Source organism: Crotalus tigris, unplaced genomic scaffold (genome assembly GCF_016545835.1).
Source record: "Crotalus tigris isolate CLP2741 ecotype Arizona unplaced genomic scaffold, ASM1654583v1 scf7180000017662.1067850, whole genome shotgun sequence".
Classification (NCBI taxonomy): domain Eukaryota; kingdom Metazoa; phylum Chordata; class Lepidosauria; order Squamata; family Viperidae; genus Crotalus; species Crotalus tigris.
Genome location: NW_024096549.1, coordinates 261,457 through 285,196, shown reverse-complemented (window position 1 = coordinate 285,196; position 23,740 = coordinate 261,457).

The following is a 23,740-nucleotide window of genomic DNA, read 5'->3' as shown; positions in this document are numbered from 1 at the left end:
TTGATCATAGGCATTGGTACTTTTCATAGTTGCCTCTGTTCTTCTCCAATACCTTACTGGATATCTTCTGACTTGAGGAACTCATTTTCTGGTATTGTATTGATACTTTTGTGGTTGTAAATGTCTACTTTGTTGTTTGGCAAAATAATGGAATTCCATTTCTTCAGATTTTAGGCATTTTACAACACATGTAGTGAAACGCAACAATAGCGTAACAATACAAAAAAATAGAAAACAAAATATCAATAAAATAAAATGAAATTTTACATTGATGGCTCTGAAATCAACTCCCAAAGGCTGCCCAGACAAAGCAGGTCTTCTCAGCTTCCCATAAGGCTCCAGTGACAATTTCCAATGACAAAATTGTTTGGTGGAGCTTTGGCCACAATTTGGGATATTCATGTCCTCTCTCAAGTGCATGGAAACAATCCAGGAAGGGAATTAATGCATAGGGAGCTTTTATATCACCTATGTCATTATTTTAATTTTCATTCTATCTTCTTCTGTTCACTTTAATTAAATTGACATTAAATTAAATTAAGTTTATTTTTTTCTTGACCCCCTCCTGCGCCTTTGGCATGGCTTCCAGCTCCTGACACGCTGCCAAAGTACAGCCTTTGACCACGATAAGGTTGCACTTGCTGGCTCCTTTAAGGAGATCTTTCTCAATGTTTTGGAAAATATCAGAGTGCCTCCTAAAATTGTTGTATTAGAAAAATAAATAAATCTTGTTCTGAATGAGTTCTCCCCCCCCCCCACTATTCTTCAGCAACAGAAACTATTCCACCCACTGTCACTGATAAGTTTATACTGGGAGAACAAAACAAGGATAATGAACTTTTTCCTCTTTCCTTCTCTTCTTTGCAAAGGCTTTCTTCTTTTCTCCTTTGTCTCAGATGTCTGAGTTAAGAGTCTGAGTTAAGAGGATTCTTTAAAATACAGTAACAAGCTCCTGCTTTGAACTTGGAATATGCCTCTTGCAAAAAGCCTCCAGACCATCCTTATTTAATATGCCCAAATATGATTAGTGTCAAACAGTGAAATATGGCTTCCTTATCTCTAGGAACCAGCAGACAAGACTATTTCTTGGGATCAAGGTCTTCTCTCACTTCTTTATTTTTTTTCTTTTCATTCCCATCCCTAGCCCCCCTTCCTTCCTTTTCTTCTTTTGACAAAATGCAGACTTTGACAACTATTTTTTTTTTTTTTTGGTATGTACAGTCCCTTCAGGGGTATGCTGTTTCTTTATCCTTTTGAAAAAGGCACCAGCCTTGCTCCTTTGTTGGCCTAGTGTTTAATGTCACTTCCTAATTTAAGGAAATTGTTTAGTCAAAAAGGCAGGTGATTACTGCTGCCTTGTGTTGTTGCTGTCACAAAGACTTGGTCCTTCTCTCCTTCCTCAACTAAACTTAAAGAAGCACACATCAAAAAATGTCTTCTGAGCTGCACGAAGCAATTACTGGTAAAGACCATGTCACTGTTGTTTATCTGTCAGAAAATGCTGTTTTGGCATTTTTGTATTTCCCCTCCCCCCTTTGAAAGCTTGCATTCGGATTTATTTACATACAAAGGGTCTTGCATGTCAACAACTGCAAACTGTCGATAAAGGATTTGCATTTTTCATAATTTCATGGAGATCCTGAATTTGGTCAAAGACAAAAAAAAAAAAAAAAAAAAGCAATGAGGAAAAATCTCCTTGAAATTTGGTATTATTAAAAAGAAAACTCAAATTACTTTAGTAATAGTGCTCCTGTTATAACTATGCACAAAAAAGAGAAACAGAGAAACTCACATGGCTAATCATTATTGTTTCTTGAACATATACTTGGTCAAATAATTTTTAGTTGTCTTGGGGGCTTTGCAATTCTAACATGATCTACTGAAATGATTGACAATTGGAGTTTATCCTTTTTGGGGCTCTATTAGAAATAGGATAGGAAAGGCTAAGAGTACGTATATTATGCTATATCCTTACCACTGGGCGTAGTCTCATAGGCTATGAATGAATGTAAAGCAAGACCATTTGCTTAACAAAATCTGTTTTAAAAACCATCTACAGGAAACCATGGAGGTACTTCAAGGTTTCAATTGCTTTTATCTGTTTTATTTACTTATGAAATGTACAGGGACATTCATAGAAGTGATCTGAAAATGACTATCCCTAAAGATGGACTGACTGTAGGTAATTATAATGTTGTCCTACTCTACAGTTTTTAACAACCTAACTTAATAAAAATTCAGGATTTGTGTTCAATTAATAGGCTTCATTTTAGATTCCCTGGTTTACATAATTGTGTTTTTTGTTAGGTTCTATTGAGTTTTATCTTGAGCTCTTCCTTAAGTCTGATGCTGATGTTAATTAAAATAGATTAAATATCTCAGGTAACGTACGGGGAAAGACATGTATGTTGTAAAAATAAGATACATTTCACTCTCCTTTTTGTATGGGCACCAGAATGCTTTCAGAAGATACTCTGGTAATCTGTATTGCAATGTTTATAGCTTTAGACTTGAATGATGCCTTAAAAAAAATCAAAAGCAGCTAGAAGTCGGACACTTTGATCCCTTGGTGTAATCATAATAGATTAATTCCATTTTTCTTGACATGTAATTACATCCTAGTAACTACAGAAACAGAAATCAACTATTACCAATTCTTCTTGGAGAAGTTGGAACTGAACAAGGGGCCACAGGAAAGGAATGGATGGAGTTTCTATTGTTTCATTTTATTCAGCTGTTAATTCTAAAATATCTAGGTCTAACACCCACCCTCCCCTTTAGAGCTCAAAGACAGGTGGCTGGAATGATTAATCTGCCAAATTACTCTCAATAATTAAACCTTTGTTGTGGTAGTTGCTCCTTATGGACAGGTGGCCTGCCGATCAGCCCACAGTTTCAGCCATGAGGTCAGGAATGTGCTGTGTATCAAAGCCAATCTCCCTTCTTTTACTCAAAGGGACAAGAATTCCTTACTGTTTCCTTAACCTTTTCACACCTGGAGTAGAGAACTTTTGAGTAATTCTGTAGTTTTCTCTTAAGAGGCAGCTATTCCTTCAGCAATTACATAGTACAGGTTCAAATATTTGTATGCGTACTATGAATAGCTGAATTTAATTTGCTTTCAGGGAACTTTTTTGTTTTAACTGCAACCCTCATGGGTTTTGAACATTCTTCCAGTTTTTAAAACGAATTACATTGTCTTTTAGAATCATGCTTGTTGAGTCCTTCGCGGAAATGTAAGACATCTCAGTTTTCTTTATTCTGCGTTCAGCTTACAAGTAGATGGCTTCAGCAGCTCCCAAAACCTCCCAGCTTCTTATATAGACATTTCCCGGGTCAATGCGATACTTTTCCCACGCCAGCACCCGCGCATGCGCACGGCGCTGGCGACAGCCTGTCTGGTCCCGGGCAGCTTTGCACCTGCCCGGGACTGCCTGCAAACGCCCCGAGCCGTTTGGAAGGCTCGGGACATAACACCCCTTTCCCCCGGGCTAAAACTACTACCAACATATAATCATTATTTTATGCAGTGTTCTGCTTCTCAGTGCTCCTATCGTTACCTGGCTTTTGTTTAGCCAGCAGTGTTATGTAATCCTCTAAGTATTTAGGAGACTTCCTTGCTCTCTGTGACCTTCTCAGCTCTGGGTTTCTGACAGGTGTTCCCTGACTGAGGGGTGACAAGAGCCTGTTCCCCTTATCATGCCTTGGTGCCTTCCAAGGACTTTGCCCCGATGCCTGGCCTGCTTGCTCGCCCACCGGGCTCGTCAGGCCAGGGCTTCTGTCACTTTGTGACCTGGTTGACCTGCCTAGCTGTAGGCCCTCGGGCCCCTTGAAGTGATAGCCACTGCTGGGCGTCTCTATAGAACCTCCTAGGTCCGTCCAAGACCTGTCAGGAGGCTGTCCAATCCCTAAGCCCCGTTCTGTGTCCGGGCTCGTGTGGGTCTCTGTACCTTCCCAAAACTCAGTTACTCCCTGATTTGGGCTAGAGGTGTTGCGGTCGGGACTTGGTTCCTCGACCACCTCCCTGTAAGTTTGACCCCCTGTAGGATTAGGGGTAAGGTCAGGCCAACTCTGGGGATTGTGTGCCAGCTCTCTTGCGGGGAATGATTTGTTGGGATGCTCCCGGGTATCCTCCGTGACTGGAGTGCTGTGTGATGTGTGTGGAAAGTGAGTATGCCCCCGGGGTGACTCCCTGGCTGGAGTAGGCGTGAGTGCCTGTTGTGTGGGTAAGCTCCATGAATTCCTTTTCGGAGCACTTGCGGAAGCTTGAAATGGGCCGTCAGTGGCTCCATCAGTGGAGATGGGCAGCAACTCGTGCCCTTCCCTTTGCTCCAAAGGGTCCCCCTCCCCCCCTGGAAAAGACCCAGGAGTCTCATCTGAAAGGTCCCGCCTAGGGCGGAGTTGGTCGATGTGCCGACGCAGGACACGACCGTTGGCCAGGGCTACCTCGTAGGAGAGAGGACATGTGACCCTGGAAATAGAAGCGGGGACCCATGTATGACCAGGCCCGTAATTGCGAGTCCAGACCGGGGCACCCTCAAGTAGTTGTCTAGGTGCCCTAGGATGTGAGGTAGATGAAGGCAATCTGTCCGGATGCAACCGGTCAAGTTTAGTAGTAAGTTGACGCCCCCAACGAAGTTCAGCTGGGCTTCTCCCTGTAGAAGTGGACGGTGTGGTGCGATAAGAAAGGAGAAAGTCAGCCAACCTGTGATGCCAGTCCCCGTAGGTGAGTCTTTTCAAGGCGTCCTTTGTGATGCGCACCATACGTTCAGCCATACCGTTGGTGGACAGGTGGAAGGGTGCAGACGTGGCATGACGAATCATGTTAGCCTGTAAGAAAGCTTGGAATTCGGAGGAAGTGAATTGAGGGCCGTTGTCAGACACAATGACATCTGGAAGCCCGTGTGCAGCAAAAATCCCCCTCAGTACCTGAATAGTCTTTGCAGTGGTGGTGGATGAGACAGGTACAACCTCAAGCCATTTCGAATGGCTGTCAACAAGGACCAAGAAGAACTGGCCCTGAAAGGGTCCAGCGTAGTCAATGTGCACCCTAGACCATGGGGACTGTGTTTCCTCCCATCTATGCACGGGAGCTTGGGGCATCTCTGGGCGAGATCGTTGGCACAGGTGGCATGCATGCACCTTAGCCTCAATATCTTTATCTAAACCAGGCCACCACAAGTGGCTGCGCGCAAGAGCCTTCATACGAACAATGCCAGGATGACCCTCGTGGAGGGATTCTAAGACCCTAGTCCTCATTGAGGTGGGAATGACAACTCTGTTTCCCCAAAGCAGACAACCCTGAGAAATGGACAGCTCGTTCCTTTTGGACCAGAAACTCTGAAACTCAGGACTAGGGCAGTGCTCAGGCCAACCAGACAAAACCCAGGAACGGACAAGTGAAAGTGTGTAATCTGTACCTGTTTCAGCGGTAACATCCCTGGCACTAAGAGGGAGCTCGGGCAAGGCTTGGATTGATAGAATGTTGACAGCTGGCGCAGGGTCAGCTTCTACTACTGGCAGAGGCAATCTACTGAGGCCATCAGCATGGCCCATTTCTTTCCCAGGCTTGTGGAGTAAAGAAAAATCATATGCAGACAAAAAAATAGACCACCTAAGCATTCTAGGGGAAATGATTTGGGGAGTCTGCTTACGTGTGGTACACAGTCCCAGCAGAGGCTTATGGTCAGTGAAGACCGTGAAGTGCCTGCCATATAGAAAGTCATGGAATTTTTTAATTCCAGCAACAACAGCCAGAGCCTCCCTGTCTATCTGAGCGTAGTTGCGCTCAGCAGAAGACAATGTTCGGGAGTAATATGCAACAGGAACCTGAGTTCCATCAGACCTGAGGTGGCTCAGGACAGCTCCAACCCCGTAAGGGGACGCATCACAAGCGATGCACACAGGAAGGGACTCGTTGAAATGTGCAAGTACACTGTTAGAAGTGAGCAAAGCCTTGACTTTGTTAAAACACCCCTCATGCGTTTGTGACCACTGCCACACTGCTTGTTTGTCTAGTAGCCTGTGAAGAGGCTCAGCTACACTCGCTTTATGTGGAAGGAAGGAATTGTAGAAATTCAGGAGGCCTAGGAAGGCCTGAAGTTCGGCCTTGGACTTTGGCCTAGGTGCTTCTAAAATAGCAGTTAGTTTGGATTCAGCAGGGTGAATCCCAGCAGCATCAATTTTGAACCCCAGAAATTCAGTAGAAGGCACCCCAATCTTGCATTTGTCTTTTTTGAGCTTGAGGCCTGTTTTCCTGAATCTTAACAGAACATCCCTTAGCCTTTCAGCTAGAATGTGTGTGGAGTCTCCTGCAATTAAGACATCATCAAAGTAGGGGCAAACCCCCGGTATACCCCGTAGTGTGTTTTCCATTACGCTTTGGAAAATCCCAGGAGTGACATTCACTCCGAACTGTAGCCTTTTTACCTTAAAGGCCCCTCGGTGGGTCACAATAGTCTGAGCTATGGCAGCATCATCATCAACAGGCAGCTGTTTATATGCTGGAGCTAGGTCAAGCTTTGCAAAAACACGCCCCCCCTTGAGGGAGGCCAGAATATGACTGACCACAGGAACAGGATAGGCATGTTGCTGCAATGCCTTATTAAGAGTGCATTTGTAATCAGCACAAATGCTAATGTCCCCATTTGCCTTTAGAGGCGTGACAATGGGGGTCTCCCAAGGACTGGAATCAACAGGTTCTAGAATTCCCTGTTGGATCAGTTTGTCTAACTCAGGGTCAATTTTACTCTTTAAAGCAAAAGGGACCCTTCTTGCTTTAATTCTAATGGGAGTGACAGTGGGGTCTAGCTTTAAGGACACAGGGGGTCCTTTGAATGTGCCCAGCTGGGGGCTGAAAACATCTGCAAATTCTTTGCAGACTTCCTGTAGGTCGAGTGTTTGTAAACTGTTGAGTCCTGTGACGTGTATCCCCAGGGCCTCAAACCAATCGAGTCCTATGAGACTCGTTCGTTCACCCCCTACTACTAATACGTCTAGTGGACCTTCAAAACTCTTGTATTGCACGTTAAGGGTGGCCTCCCCCTTAACACACACTCTTGAATTTTGAAAATCTGTTAACACAATGTCAGAAGGCCTTAGCTTGACCTGAGTTCCACTACCGGAACAAATCTTCCTAAATGTATGCAAGGAGATGATTGAAAGGGCAGACCCTGTGTCTAGTTCCATAGTTAATGGAACCCCTTGTAGCTTCACCTTGAGTGACAGCTTTTTCTTAATGGGCTTGTGTGTGCCTGTCCTAAGGATGCTTCTTCGCGAAGCGCAAAACCCTACCCTATTCTGGCTGGGGAATCTGGTACCTTTCAGGCGCAGTTCTTCCTGAGGTTGTACCTTTCGTCGGCCCAGACACACAGCTGCAATGTGTCCTTGTTTGCTGCATGCCCGGCAGGTAGCGGAGCGGAACTTGCAGTCGGTTCTCCTGTGGCGACCTCCACAGCCGATGTACTTGAGTGGAGCTGAAGAGCTTCCCTTCTGATTTCCTTCCTTCGTGGGGTGGAGACGGTCGACTTCCTCGTCCGGATCCTGCTCGGAGTTCCCCTGGACATCTTCCTGGTGCACGGATGTAACCTCTGGACTGTTTCTGATCGGCTGCATGTTCTTGATGGCGCCGCCTGCTGCTTCTTCTGCGGTGACTTCTCTAAAGGCATCTTGGAAGGACAATTCTTCTTTAGCGAAAAGTCTCTGTTGTAGATCTCGATGCCTTAACCCGCACACGAATTGGTCCCTCAGTCGTTCTTCGAGGTCCTTGAACTCGCAGTGCTTGGCGGCCTTCCTTAATGCGGCGATGTATTCTTTGGCTGACTCACCGGATCGTTGATCCCTCTGCTTGAAGGTGTGGTGCCATGCGATGACGGACATCTTGGGCTGGAAGTGCTCCTTCAGTAGCTTCTTCAGATCTGCGTAGCTGACAGACTCTACTGGAACAGGTACTGCAAGGTTTTCTGCGATTTCGAAGGCGTCTTGACCGCAAACACAAAGCAGGGTGGCAGCCTTCAAGCTCTCTTCCCTCACTTGGTTTGCCTTGAAGTAGTTCTCCATCCTGGCTACGTAGGACTCCCACCGCTCTGGATGTGAGACGTCGAACTCCGAAAGCCTTCCAACCTTTGCCATCTTCAGGAGATGGGTCTATCAGCCAGCCTACCCCCAAATGCGCACTGGATTGGCGAGTAGCTGCCGAGTCAACGCCGTACCGCCGCTCAGGACTCACTTGGGTAAGCTTACACTTCTTCCTTTCCAGGCGATGTAAGGCATCCCATCCTCATCGCCAGTGTTGAGTCCTTCGCGGAAGGCAAGACACGAGAAGCAGTTGTAGTTCTCAGTTTTCTTTATTCTGCGCTCAGCTTACAAGTAGATGGCTTCAGCAGCTCCCAAAACCTCCCAGCTTCTTATATAGGTATTTCCCGGGTCAATGCGATACTTTTCCCGCGCCAGCACCCGCGCATGCGCACGGCACTGGCGACAGCCTGTCTGGTCCCGGGCAGCTTTGCACCTGCCCGGGACTGCCTGCAAACGCCCCGAGCCGTTTGCAAGGCTCGGGACATAACAATGCTTGAGATCCAATTGCTTCATCAAAATTATTTGAAAATGGCTCTCCGTAATATGGACACTGAAATTATTGACACATTATAAATAATGCTGTAGTCTCTCACCAAACTGGAAACTGGTCAAAGAGAGAAGCAACCTGGAATTAAGAAGAAACTTCCTGACAGTGAGGACAATTAACCAGTGGAACAGCTTGCCTCCAGAAATCATGGGCGCTCCATCACTGTAGATTTTTAAGAAGAGACTAGACAATCACTTGTCTGAGATGGTATAGGTTCTCCTGCTTGAGCAGTGGACTAGAAGACCTCCAAGGTTTGGTTCTATTCTATTCTATTCTATTCTATTCTATTCTATTCTATTCTATTCTATTCTATTCTATTCTATTCTATTCTATTCTATTAACAGAATTATACATAATACTATGTTTATTAACAGTCACTTTCTATAACTCATTCATGTCTACTCTTTGTGCTATTTTGTTTTATTATTCTTTAGGTAGCTATTGGGAGACTAAGCAAGTAAAAGAGTAGTAGGATCTTAATGAAGGATTCTTCCATTTGACATTTGATCTATAATCCAGGCAGGGTTTGTCATACTGGAGTTTTTGAAACTTATAAGAGGCCTACATAACAAACTGACTTTACAAAACAAGAGTATGTTGGATATGGACCCTACTCCCTATTATTGTGAACTATTTAAAATACTATCAGCTTCTGTCATTTAACTGAACATAGTCTCAATCACAAAGTTCTTCCATTAGCCCTACTTAATTTCTAAAATTAAACAATTAATTATTAACTTTTTAATGCACACTCTGTCAGCAAATAGATGTAGAATTGGATGAACAGAGAGGCAAAGATATATTGCAGATTAAGAAAACAGAGTATATGGATCCTGTTCAAATTAATATTTCAACATTTATATTGTTATTTTTATGATGTAAGCCACCCAGAATTGCTTGACAGTGAGATGGGTGGTGTTGAGTCCTCGAATCAATGGCGAATGAATACTGCACATTCTGTAGTTCCAACAGCTCTTTATTGAAGTCTTTTCCACTCCGTCACAGCTCTGAGGCTCGCAGGCCTCTCAGACTCCTTTTTAACAACGTCCCCGGGCAGAATGGTAACAATTAGGTGCGCTCTGCACCTCGCGCATGCGCGCAAAGCCAGCACCAGCCAGTCTGGTCCAAGTCAGCTTGCAACTGCCCGGGACCATTGCAACGTCCCGAGCCTGCCTTTGCAGGCTCAGGACACAACATCCCTTCCCCCCCGGATGAGACCTATTAACTATATAGGTAGTTATACGCGACCTCAACACGAGCGTGGTGTGCCAACCCCAAACCTGCACATCTATTGCAGCTGTGCAATACCCTCACCACAAATGGTACTGGGCTATTGTTCTGGGATTAACTACCCAGCGCTCACACTTCCATTTTCCACAACAGCAGGTACCCTCTCACTTTTTCTGCTTTGACAGCAGGGTTACAAAGTCCTCAAGATACTTGGGAGATCTTTTTAATCTCTGTGACTTCCTTAGATTCTGAGAATCCCCTACTTCCTCTTGTGCAGAGGATGTCGTGGAGTTGCCCCCTCTTTCAAACCCTGGTGGTCCCCGTGAACTGTGCCCCATTGCCTGGTCTGCTTGCTTGCCCACTGGGCTCGTCAGACCAGGACTTTGCTCCCCCATGAACCTGGTTGACCTGCCTAACTGTAGGCTCTTGGGCCCCTCTGTAAGCCTACCAATGTTTGGCATTTCTGTAGAGCCCTCCAAGTCCACAATGGACCTATCAAGGGAACACATCCCTTCACTCCCAAGCCCCATAACGGGATTGTCTGGGGTTTCTGCAGTGCCCCAATACTCAGTTGCCCCCCCATCTATGCCGGAGATGCCAGAATTGGGATTTGCCTCTCTGACCACCTCCCTGTGTGAAGACTTCCTTCTGGAAGCAGTAGCAGTACTGGGCCAACTTGACTGTTTATGTGCCAGTTCTCTTGCAATGTTTGGGTTATTAGGATGTTCCCGGTTATTCTCCCTGACTGGAGTGCTGAATGGTAGTTGTGAATGATGAGTATGCCCCCTGGCTGACTCCCTGGCTGGAGTAGGCACTGGTGCCTGTATGATTTCTTGTTCCCTTGAATTCCTGTTTGGAACACTTGCAGAACCTTGGAACAGGCCGTCTGCGGCCTCTCCGTTTGGCCCCAGCTGCTGCCAACACCCTTCCCTTTGCCCATAGTGGTCCCCTTCCTCCCTGGAGAAAGCCCAGGAGCTTCAGAGGGTAAGTCCAGTCTTGTACGCAGCTGATCGATATGCCGCCGAAGGACATGACCGTTGTCCAAGGAGACCTCGTATGACAAAGGGCCAGTAACTTTGCATACTACGGCAGGAACCCACAAATGACCAGGCCCGTAGTTCTGGGTCCATACAGGGGCACCCACTGCAGACACTGCAGTGCCCTGGGTTGAGTGACCTTAGGAGGCAGTCTGTCCAGGTGCAACCTGTCAAGTTTGGTGATCAGTTTGCGCCTCCAACGGAGTTCAGCTGGGCTCTTCCCAGTGGAAGTTGAAGGTGTGGTGCGGTAAGCAAGAAGAAAGTCTGCCAACCTGTGGTGCCAGTCCCCGTAGGTCAGTTTCTTTAAAGCATCCTTGGTGATGCGGACCATCCGTTCAGCCATACCATTGGTGCAGAGGTGGCATGACGAATCATGTTGGCCTGTAAGAAAGCTTGAAACTCGAAAGAAGTGAATTGAGGACCATTGTCAGACACCAGGACATCAGGGAGCCCATGTGCAGCAAAAATCCCTCTCAGTACTTGAATGGTCTTGGCAGCAGTGGTTGAAGAGACAGGTACAACCTCAAGCTACTTTGAATAGCTGTCAACAAGGACCAAGAAGAATTGACCCTGAAAGGGCCAAGCATAATCAATGTGCACCCTAGACCAAGGTGACTGTGTTTCCTCCCATCTATGTACAGGAGCCTGAGGCATTTCTGGGCCTGAGCGCTGACACAAGTGGCATCCGTGCACTTGAGCCTCTATTACCCTGTCTAACCCTGGCCACCACAAATGGCTGCGTGCAAGCGCCTTTATCCTGACAATGCCAGAATGGCCCTCATGAAGGGAAGCCAAGACCCTAGGTCTCATTGAGGTAGGAATAACAACTCTGCTGCCCCACAGCAGACAACCCTGAAAAGTGGATAACTCATGTTTCTTAAGCCAGAAACTCTGAAACTCAGTACCTGGACAACTCTCTGGCCATCCAGACAAAACCCAGGAAATACACGAGTGAGTGTGATTCAGCAGCCACATCCCTGGCATTTAAGGGCGACTCAAGCAACGCCTGAATGGAAAGAATGTTGATGGCAGGGGCAGGGTCAGCCTCTACCATTTGTAAAGGTAATCTACTAAGGCCATCAGCGTGGCCCATTTCCTTGCCAGGTTTGTGAACCAAAGAAAAATCATAGGCTGACACAAAGATGGACCATCTCAGCATTCTGGGGGAGATGATATGGGAGGTTTGTTTGTTTGTAGTAAACAACCCCAACAGAGGCTTATGGTCAGTGTAGACCGTGAAGTGTCTGCCATAGAGGAAATCATGGAATTTTTTAATTCCAGCAACAATGGCTAAGGCTTCTCTATCTATCTGAGCATAGTTTCGCTCAGCAGAAGACAAAGTTCTGGAGTAATATGCAACAGGAACCTGAGTTCCATCAGGTCTTAAATGGATAAGTACTGCTCCCACCCCATAAGGGGAAACATCACAAGCGATTCACACAGGAAGAGTTTCATTAAAATGTGCAAGCACATCATTTGATATAAGTAAGGCCTTAACCTCATTGAAGCTTTCTTCATGTGCTTGTGACCACTGCCACACTGCCTGTTTGTCTAAAAGCCAATGAAATGGCTCAGCTACATTAGCTTTGTTAGGTATGAATGCATTGTAAAAGTTCAAGAGGCCCAGAAAAGCTTGTAATTCAGCTTTAGATTTAGGCCTAGGAGCCTGCAGGATAGCCTTTAATTTAGACTCAGCAGGGTGAATGCCCTTGGCATCTATTCTGAATCCCAGGAAATCTGTAGAAGACACTCTAATTTTGCATTTGTCTTTTTTAAGCTTGAGGCCTGTTTTCCTGAAACGCAGCAGAACAGCCCTCAACCTCTCAGCTAAAGTTTGAGTGGATTCTCCTGCTATTAGGACATCATCAAAATAGGGGCAAACCCCTGGTATACCCCTCAGGGTATTTTCCATTATGCTTTGGAAAATTCCAGGAGCCACATTTACTCCAAATTGTAGTCTTTTGACTTTGAATGCCCCCCTATGAGTTACAATAGTTTGTGCTTCAGCAGCAGCTTCATCAACAGGTAACTGTTGATAAGCCTGTGCTAAATCCAGCTTTGCAAAAACACCCCCCACTTTGAGGGAGGCCAAAATGTGGCTGACTACAGGTACAGGATATGCATGTTGTTGCAATGCCTTGTTTAGAGTGCATTTGTAATCTGCACAGATGCGAATGTCCCCATTAGCCTTAAGAGGCGTGACTATGGGAGTTTCCCAAGGACTTGAGTCAACAGGTTTTAAGACACCTTGCTGAATCAATTTGTCCAATTCAGCATCAATTTTCCCTTTCAAAGCAAAGGGTACTCTCCTTGCTTTTACTCTGATAGGAATGACAGTGGGATCCAGTTTCAAGGAAACTGGGGGGCCTTTGTATGCTCCCAGCTGAGGGCTGAAGACATCTGCAAATTCTTTGCAGACTTCCTGTAGACCTAGTGTTTCCAAACTATGAAGCCCTGTAACTTGTATTCCCAAGGCCTCAAACCAATCGAGTCCAATGAGACTCGTGCGCTCACCCCCAACTATCAATACATCTAATGGACCTTCAAAATCCTTGTATTGTACATTAAGGGTGACCTCCCCCTTAACGCACACCTTGGAATTTTGGAAGTCCGTTAAGACTATATTGCATGGCCTAAGCTTGGCCTGGAACCCACTGCTAGAGCAAATCTTTCTGAATGTGTGAATGGAAATAATTGAAAGTGCAGACCCAGTGTCTAGTTCCATAACCAATGGAACTCCTTGCAACTTCACCTTAAGTGACAGTTTCTTTTTAAGTGGCTTGTGTGTGCCTGTCCTATAAATGTTTCTACGTGATGCACAGAAACCCACCCTGTTTTGGCTGGGGACCCTGGTACATTTCAGGCGCAATTCTTCTCGGGGTTGTACCTTCTGATGGCCCAGACACACAGCTGCTATGTGGCCTTGCTTTCCACATGCTCTACAGATTGCAGAACGGAACCTGCAGTCGGTCCTCCTGTGGCGACCTCCACACCCAAAGCACTTAGGTACAGCTGAAGACTTTTCTTTGCCTTCCTTCTGTTTTCTTTCTTTGGCTGGGTAAAGATGATCCACCTCATCTTCAGGATCTTCTTCCGAGTTCTCCTGGACTCCCTCATGGTGCACGGAGACGGCTTCTGGGTTGTTCCTGATAGGCCTCATGTTCTTGACTGCCCCACCTGCTGCCTCTTCTGCAGTGACCTCTCTCAAGGCATCTTGGAATGAAATATCCTCTTTTGCAAAGAGTCTCTGTTGCAAGTCTCTGTTCCTAAGCCCACATACAAATCGGTCTCTCAACCTTTCTTCTAAGTCTTTAAAATCACAAGGCTTAGCTGCTCTTCTTAAGGCTGCAATGTATTCTTTAGCCGCTTCACCAGCTCTTTGATCTCTCTGTTCAAAAGTATGTCTCCGTGCAATAACAGACAACTTGGGCTGAAAATGTTCCTTCAATAATTTTTTAAAATCTGTATAAGTGACAGATTCAAGAGGAGCAGGGGCTGCTAAATTTTCAGCAATTTCAAATGCATCTTGACCACAGACACACAGCAAAGTAGCGGCCTTCAAACCATCTTCCCTTTCTTGATTTACTCTGAAGTAATTTTCTACCCTGGCAACATAAGACTCTCATCTTTCTGGGTGTGTGACATCGAATTCAGACAGTCTCCCTATCTTCGCCATTCTTGCTTCTTTGTAAGGAAGGGGTCTATCAGCCAGCTTACCTCCAGCGATGCTGTACTGGCAGGCCAGGTGCTGAGTTTAACGCCGTCTTCCTTTCTTCAGGACTCCTGGATAAGCTTACAATTCTTCTTTTTGTTTGTTGTAAGCCATCCCACCTTCATCACCAGTGTTGAGTCTTCGAATCAATGGCGAATGAATACAGCACATTCTGTAGTTCCAACAGCTCTTTACTGAAATCTTTTCCACTCCGTCACAGCTCTGAGGCTCACAGGCCTCTCAGATTCCTTTTTAACAACGTCCCCGGGCAAAATAGTAACAATTAGGCGTGCTCCGTGCCTCGCGCATGTGTGCGAAGCCGGCGCCAGCCAGTCTGGTCCCGGGCAGCTTGCAACTGCCCGGGACCATTGCAACGTCCCGAGCCTGCCTTTGCAGGCTCCAGACACAACAGGTGGCATATAAATTTAATTAATAAATGAATGTTACAAAAATCTGAGAGCTTTAGGTTTAGGTTTGGGTTTGGGTTTCAAAGGATAGTTTATGGATTGGGAAGGCTTCCCAATTTCTAGACAAACCTGGACTCAAGAGACAATCAGTTTGCTCTAAAATATACTGAAAAAACATTCTTTTCTGGGCACCAAACAATGGTTATTTTCTGGACTTTTGGGAGCACTATTTTTTCTTTGGCATTAATTGCTTCACAATCTTGCAAACATTTTTCTACAAATCACAACTTGAAAAGTCTTTTTCCTCTTTGAAAGCTGGGAATTCTTAGAATACAGAATAATAGATTTTTTTTCTATTGAATTTTAGATATGGAAATCCTGGAGTAGCATATCGTGCTAATGCATAGAGCAGTAAGCTTGGTGTAGAAAACTGTGTTATACTAATTATCCTTTATTTGGTTAATATAGCTAGAATGTTTGTCTGCAACTGTGGACTTGCAGGTATGAAAATCTGGGCCGATCTGGCTACAGTATTTCTCCTTTTCTCACATATGGGAGTGGACTTTCCTTATACAAACAGTGTTCTTTTACTGACTGCACCAGTTTTATTTTCCTTTTTATTTTTTATATACTCTATAGAAAAATAGAAAAGCTTCACATTAGCACAGATTTCTCTCCTGGGGTGTTCCATTTTCTAAAATAAATTAGGCTATGGCATGTCAGGTATCATAAGAATAAGATTTTTTTTTCCAGACGGAATTCTTCAGCAAAGGATTAACAATTTTTCCCTGAAATAAAAGCACCTGTTATATTCTTTGCCTTAGCTGTAGTATCTGCTCCTCTGGCTGGGTTAGTGAGCAGTCCATCCAAAGTTTTGGTTTTGTGACTCAGTTACTCTCTATTCAGTATGAAGATGGGATGGGCTATTCAGTATGAATGGAAGGAGATGAGAGTTGTCAGAAGAAAAATTGAAAATGAACGCACGGCTAGGGCAGGTTTTGCATTTTCATTTTGAAGGTGTGAGGGCACAACAGCAGCAACAACAACAGCAACCAGTGAAATGAAACTAGGAACACAAGGCAAACAGAGTATACCCAGAGAGCTCATTTAATGTTTTCTCCTGCAGTCTATGAATACAGAATTGCTTTGTGATTTGCTCTGTTAGATATCTGGACTCTGTTCTGTCTTGGTAACAAGGTCAATGAGTTCTACTTTCTTAACAGCTTATTACAGGGTAAATTAAGTTGCCGCGATTGGTGGATTCCCTTCCAGTGAGGGAAAAAAAAAAGTTCCAATTGCTCTTCCTAATGTGGGTTTGGGCTAGAGGAGGAACTGAGTTTTGACAGATGGTTATTGCTAGCCATCTGTCAGAATCTTTAAACATAAGGACTACAGTAGCAATTTTTAAATATAAGCATCAGTTCTAGCAATCCCTGCTCAGTGCCCATTCTCTCAAATATTTTTCAAAGGATTAAATATCTAATGCCAATTATCCTTGCTGATTAGCTGAGGCTAATTGCTCAACTTCAGTTGCTGCAGCAGTTAGGCAACTATCTCAACCATATGCCAAGGAGACAGTAACTCATGTCCTGATCACTACACAGACTACCACAATGTGCTCTGTGTTGCCCTGTAGGTGAGTTGGAGGTTACAGTTGCTTGGAAATGCAATGATGGGAAAAGCCATCCTATAGAATTATACCTATCTTGAAGTCCCTGCCTTGGCTGTTAGCTGGCTTCCAACTCAAGAGCTAGTTATTATTTCTAAGGCCCTTCATAGTATTGCACCAGTTACATTAGGTAATGCCGTACCAAGATAGGCAATGCCTTGCCAATGCCTTAAGGGTATGAGCTTTTAGGGAAATGTCTCAGATCCTCATGCTTGATTGAAGAACCCGGAAGAACATCCATCCCCCAACAGCCCCAAGAGGCCCCCACCAGCATATGTACTAGGGAATAGGGCAGACACCCACCCCCAGCCTCAGAATGGTGTCTCTGCGCCCTGTCACTGTGAGTGCCTCTTTAGCAAGCAATAAATCTTTCCTGGCTTTAGTTGGTTGACTGTCTCCTGACTGAAGCCAGCTACACAGAAGTTGCTGGAGTTGTGCAGTTGTCCACTGGGAGACATGGTGGCCACCTCTAGATCTGTTTCCTTATTCTGTGGTTCTTCCCTTGTGTTTCTGGGTCCTGCTGTGTTTTTGACTCTGGCTTATTCTTGACCATGACAGCAATTCTAAGATTCTGTACATTATTTACTAATAGAGCAGTACCCTATTCTCTCAATGAACTTGATGTACACATAAACATTCCAAAATTATCCTTTCATGTACATCCCTATATCATCCTTTCTTATAACACCATTTCTGCTTTTTTTTTCTCCTTCTGCCCTTCCTGTGCATTCGCCCTTCCTGTGACTTGCTCCTCAACTCTCTACTGGCAATCCTCAATACAAGTGCCCTCAGTGGTGTGTGTGTGTGTGTGTGTGTGTGTGTGTGTCACAGTGCATCCTTGATTTCTGGGGGCATTATATTTGGTGGGTTTGCCTGTTTTAAGGAGACAGAAATGTGAGATGTAGGGCTATATAACTACATACATACATGCATACATACATACATACATACAAACATACATATTTTGTACTCCAGCTCCCAATTCTAAACCCAGCAGACAAATGTGTGTTTAGCACTGCACTCTTCTTGCTTCTGCATTGACCCTTGCCATGTGCTTGCCTCCAGCTCCTCCATAGGCTTTACAAACAGATGCGTATACCTTTTCTATTTTGTTGATCTCAGGGACAGAAAAGAGAGTAACCCCACTGTTGTGTCCTGGGCCTGCTGAGGAAACTAAGCAGGCCCAGAAATGTTGCAAATGGTCCTGGGCAACCTAAAAGCTGCCCGGGACCAGACTGATTGGCGCCGGTCTTGCACACAGGCGCAAGGCGCGAATAAAGGGGATTTATGATTGGTTGTTCGGAAAACTATAAAAGGCCTGCGAGCCTGTTGGGTTTCTGAGTGGTAACGTGGAACGAATAAAGAAGAACTTGGTTAACAACTTGTGTGTCGTTTCAATGCCGTGAATCCCAATATTTAAAACCCACACTCATGAGATCTTTGGGGCATGGACCAGATGACAGATGTTCTTAGTGGTGACCCTTTCTCTTTGGAAATAGCTCACCACAAGAAGTGAGGCTGCCCCCTCCCTGCTTGTTAAATCTAATGTTATTCAAACGAGCATTCAGTCCCTGCTTTGTCCTGTACCTCTTGCATATTTAATTATAATTTGTTTAGATGTTATTACTTTAACTGTATATAATGCTCACCGCTCACTAACCTAGTTTATTGAGGTGGCTTATACATATGACAAATAAATAAATATTGATTGCCCTTTTCTTGGCCTCTTACAGTTTGAATCCTTCTTAGGGTTAGTGTGGTGCCCAGAACTGGATGTTAGTTTTGTGTTTGGGTCCTACTGGAGTAAAAGAAATAGAATATTAATTCCTGGATTCTGGAAAAAATATTTTAATTGATGCAGCTTAAAACTGCTTGCCTTTTTTGCAACCATATCACACTGCTGATATTTAGCCTGAAATCCATTATGATTCTGAAATCCTTTCCAAAAACAACTCCAGAATGAATGTGTGATTGCCTGTTCAGGGAGGCTGAAATGGATTTCCACTTCCAGTGAAATGTAATGCATTTTGCAAGAGTCTGGAGACATAAGATTGTAAAACAGATTATTTGTTTTGTATGTGATTGGAGAGGGGGGGAGGAATAAAATTTAGCTTTGCGCTTTCCAAGTTAGAGTAGGACAATGCCTTATATCTTATCTCTTGTAGAGCTTAGTCTATCTCCCCTTTATGACCTGTGTACTGTGATATTTCTTGTCAATCCATCCTCTGTCCAAAACAGCACAACAATTGTTGAATGTAGTCCTCAGGGCAAGTTAGCAGAATGAATAGGCTTTAAGAGCAACAACAATGTACCAAATGCACTATACAACATTACACTAGGCACACAGCAAGCATAGAAAACTTCACCTGGTTGCTAGGAAACATGAACACAGACTTGTTCAAATAGGTCTGCACCTGAGTTACCCTGTTTCAAGGGGGGGGGGGAGAAGGGAGAGGGAGAGGGAGAGAGAAAGAGAGTGTGTATTATGGATAAGCAAACTCTTAGTTTTCACTTCCTTGAGAAGTTTCTTTGTTGTTTCTGCTTTACAAATAATTTAGAACTGGGTTCAGGTCTTGGATGCCAATAGCAAATATAGAAGACCTTCTTTATCAAGTATTTTGATTTAAAATACTTGCATCCTGCCTATCTTTTACAGACTTCTATTCAACTTGCAACTGACACAACACACATTAACATTTTCCATTGACGAGGGGTGTCTTACACATGTGCTAACAGCTTATCAGCATAATATGAAGTTGGGGGCAGGCATGCAAAAGCATTGGGAATCTCATCTCAATACAATGCCCATTTGCAAGACACTTACTTTTTTCTCCTTCTCTTCTGAATTATTAGTTGTTTGGAAACTTATTTCCAGCAAGATAAGGCCTTGCAGGAAGAATTATCTGTTGGAGAGATCAAGCACCTGGATCTGTCCACATCTGGAGCAGACAGATGATTTCTACAGGATACTAAACACTCCATAAAAGGAAACACTCAAACTAAGACTGCATTTATCTTTGGATAGTTTTGATATTCAGTCTATGGAAAATGTGTATTTGCTACTGTGAAGAGGATATGGGCTCACCAATAGTCTGGATTTTCAATCAGAGTCATTGCTTAAATTAAGATTTGAATTTTTCCAAGCACCTACAGTAAGGCCCTCAGAACCCTTTACCTTAGCTGGCATAATCCTGTTCAGCAGAGAAAGATATTTCTCTGGCTAGGTCTGTGGAATGCATTAACTTCAAATATATGTCAGTCTTGGTGCCCTTCCAATATATGAATTCCACACCGCTACGTGCTTTACCTAATATAGTCCCAGAAAAGTTAATCCTCTTTGGTCACACACAAACTACATTGTGCTCCAGAAAATCCTCTGAAACAGATGTATTTATAATGAAGGTACACAGTTCCCCCTTACTGATTCCTGCAACTGCATTCAGTCACAAATTTCAAATGATATCACTTTAAGTAAATGAAAGGAGAAAAAAAAATAATTTCTATAGCCACCCAACTCAACCAAGCAACTCTAACATGTTAAGAAAAAAATGTAGATCTGGGGTGGGATGAGGATAGAAATTGTGATCCCCATATTTTGCTGTCATACAACTGTACTTAATCCCAGCTAATCATTATGATCAACTTTAAGAGACACTGAGAACTTTAATTCAGCAACATCTGGAGTATCTCTGGTATGGTGAATCCTACAAAAACACACCCATGTAAGATTGTTGTGAAATGACTAATTATGCAAATGAAGGTAAATATACATGCTCCAGAGTAATGTTGAAGAATTCAATCTGAGTTGGTCGTAAACCTTTGGTCCCAATGACCAACTCAGATTGAATCCTGACTAATTACAATTATAATATTAATTTTGAGAGCCAGTGTTATAATAGTTAAGACTTTTAGTTAGAATAATCACTCTAGGCTTGACCAGAAAGCTTGTAGGATGATCACATATACACAGCCCAGTCCAGCCACCATTGTTCTGCTTTAAATAATTCCATCAAGTGTTTCACCCTATTCCATGGGGGATTCTAGATTGACTTTGGATCTAGCAAATGAAGAGCTGGAATTGCATCTGATTGGTGGATTATTTGGACTTGATTTGGAATGTACTGCTATTGTTGAAAATGACAAATCTCTGATTATTTTTTAATGAAAAATAATGAGGTTAATGGGATACCAGGACTGTAGGCTAGAGTAGCAAGCTGAGAAAACATTTCAGCAAATGATGGTGGCAAATTGCTATTGTACTATAGCCAAAAATATCTTTACTCTTTCTATGAAATCACCATGGAAGTTGAGCTCAATTTATATTTTAATGAATGTTATATAGAAATGCATTCAGTACACATTATATTTAGTTCATTTCAAGATGAGATTTAGATTCATTGTTTAGAAAGGTATTGTGCTAGAAGCATCTGCAACTGCAGTTAATAGACCATGTAACCCTAATAGGGATTGTCACAGAAGGAAGGTAAATAAAAGTAAAGATTCCTTTGAACCAAGTTTCGCTACTGGGAGAAGCAGACACATTCAGGTAATTTAGCCTAATCTTTTTCTGAGATTTTCCACCCTTAATTCCTGTCTAGCCCTTGAACCTGAGATTTCCTGGTGATCTCCAATCAACTGAGGCCCACTCTTAATTTTTTTTGAAGATCAGCAAATTGGCTAGGAGTTACCTTCTCATAAAGAGAGGTTGATTCTAACACTGGGTACAAATGGTGAACATGTAATTGCCAAAATATATAAATATTTATTGAAATCTGAAACAGAAGTAAAAGAATGAATGATAAAGTTTGTTAAAATATTTGGTAATTATTTCATTTATTTATTAAATTATTACTATTAAATTTACTAAATTATTTATTAAATTTATATGCTGTCCATCTTGCTTTCAAGCAACTCTGGGTGGCTATCATTAAAATGATAAACATTAATATTAAAATTGTAACATACAGATGGAACAATGAGAAAATATGGGGATAATATTACATTACATTATATTATATTTATATCACCAGAGAAAGTGTCTAGAATATATAAAGGCATTTCAAATTTACAGGGGAAATATGAACAATAAGGGCATTTTATCATGCTTGGTAATGTAAAAAATCTAGAAAATTTTGTATTAATACATTTGATTCACAAGATTCTAAGATTAATATATATTTGAGACTAGGTTTTCTTTTGGATTAATGGACAAGCAGTTGTATACATGATATCTGCAACAAGATTATTGCATGCATAAAAGTAGAAAGATTCACTGCTATCCACAATGGAGGAATGATTTGTAAAGATGATTGAACTTGCTTAGAGAGTTGACTTCTTTGATCAGAGAAAAGACAGTACAGTATCTACATTTATTGCTGACTGGAAATCCCTTATGGATTTTTTTATGCAAAACAGAAAAAGTGAACTTAAGAAGAGAATTATGACATAACCATAGAACAAGAGGAAACATTTCTAATTAGACCTATAACTGCTGTAAGGAAGATTGGAAGCTACTTCTTTAAATTTTAAAAATCTTTAATAAAATTTTTATATATACAGTATATACGTATAAAGAGAAGAGAATCTCACAGTCTTTCCACTGTATGCTGTAACTGACCCTTCTTTGGCTGTTTCATCTTAGAGATGTTCAAATAATGAAGCACAGCAATACTTTCATCTTAACAAGCAAAATTTCTCTAGACATCCTTTTCCATTTTTCAGTAAGATGCCAGACTATTCTGACACCTTTATGCTTTTTACAAAAATTACGATTGTATCATCTCTGAATTCTTCAGCATCGTGTTACTTCACAGTCACAGGCTTACAACCCCATTTCCTGTCCGGATGCTCTCCCTCCTCCACCGTGGCCTCTAAACACCTTATTTCCAGTGGGTTGAGTTTCCCTTCCTGACATCTGCTGTAACTATTCCCCTCCCATTCACAAAACTGGATGATGCCTGCTCATTTGCTCAATAATAGCTTATGCACAGGAAGGTGTCAAGTATCTTGTATCTGTGTGTGTGCGCGTGCGCCCGTCCGCGCGTGCCAGGGGGCGGGGAGAGCATTTGAAAGGATTTAGCTGAGATCCAGAAACACTTCTTGTCCTTCTCCCTCATGAAATCCACAGGTGAATATGCATAATGAGACAGTAGGGGGAGCAGCATGTTAGAGTGCTAATTCCCCCCACAAAGAATTCCCCTGCCCTCTTTCACTTCAAAGCTATTTTTCCACACAAGGTAGCTATTTAGGACAGAATTTTCCTACTTTGTCTAAAACATGTGGCTGGATATTGATGTTATCCTGAACATTGACATAAACTAGGCAATTTTACATTTTATTTTGTGTAAGGCTACTTAGTTTATGTGCCACATTTTCCCACCATGCTGGTGTTTGAAACTCTAAATTATTTTCTGTGAGAAGCCTTAATCATTTCCATGCCCTTTAAGAAAAAACCCTGAACTTTCAAGCAGGCAATGTTTCCCATTGTTCTTTGGTGGAGTTTTCCACCAGACCTCATGAAATAACACACTAATGCACTATAAAATTCTTTCCCTAGAGATGGAAAACAAGTATACCTATTTTCCTCAATTAAGGTGGGAGGAAAATGCAAAAAGAATTATGGAACAGATTAGAGGTCCAGTCTAATGAAAAAAAATATTTTTTCAGGCAAGACTTAGACTTTTCCTAATCTGGCTAGGGTTTCCTCATATGAAATCAGCCAAAGCAGAAGCTTTGGGGCTTCGTATTTATCCCAGCTGAAATATATCCTTTTCCTTTTTCGTCTTTTGAATGCAGTAATTCCCTGATAATTTTCTCTTCATCCCCCTGCTGCAAAAGTATCATTCTGTCCTTTGGTTGTTTTCATAAGCATCTGTTTTTGCAGCTGGGTTCATGTGGACAAATGTACATTAAAGTTCCAAAATGATCCTCCATTAGGAATCAATGGCAGGAACAAAAAGAGAGCACAGAGCGAGAGGGATAGCCAAAATGGAAATCATCCCCATAAAAGCTTTTTTATACTGTTCATATTGCCCATTGATCTTAGCTAGGATTCCAGAAGAT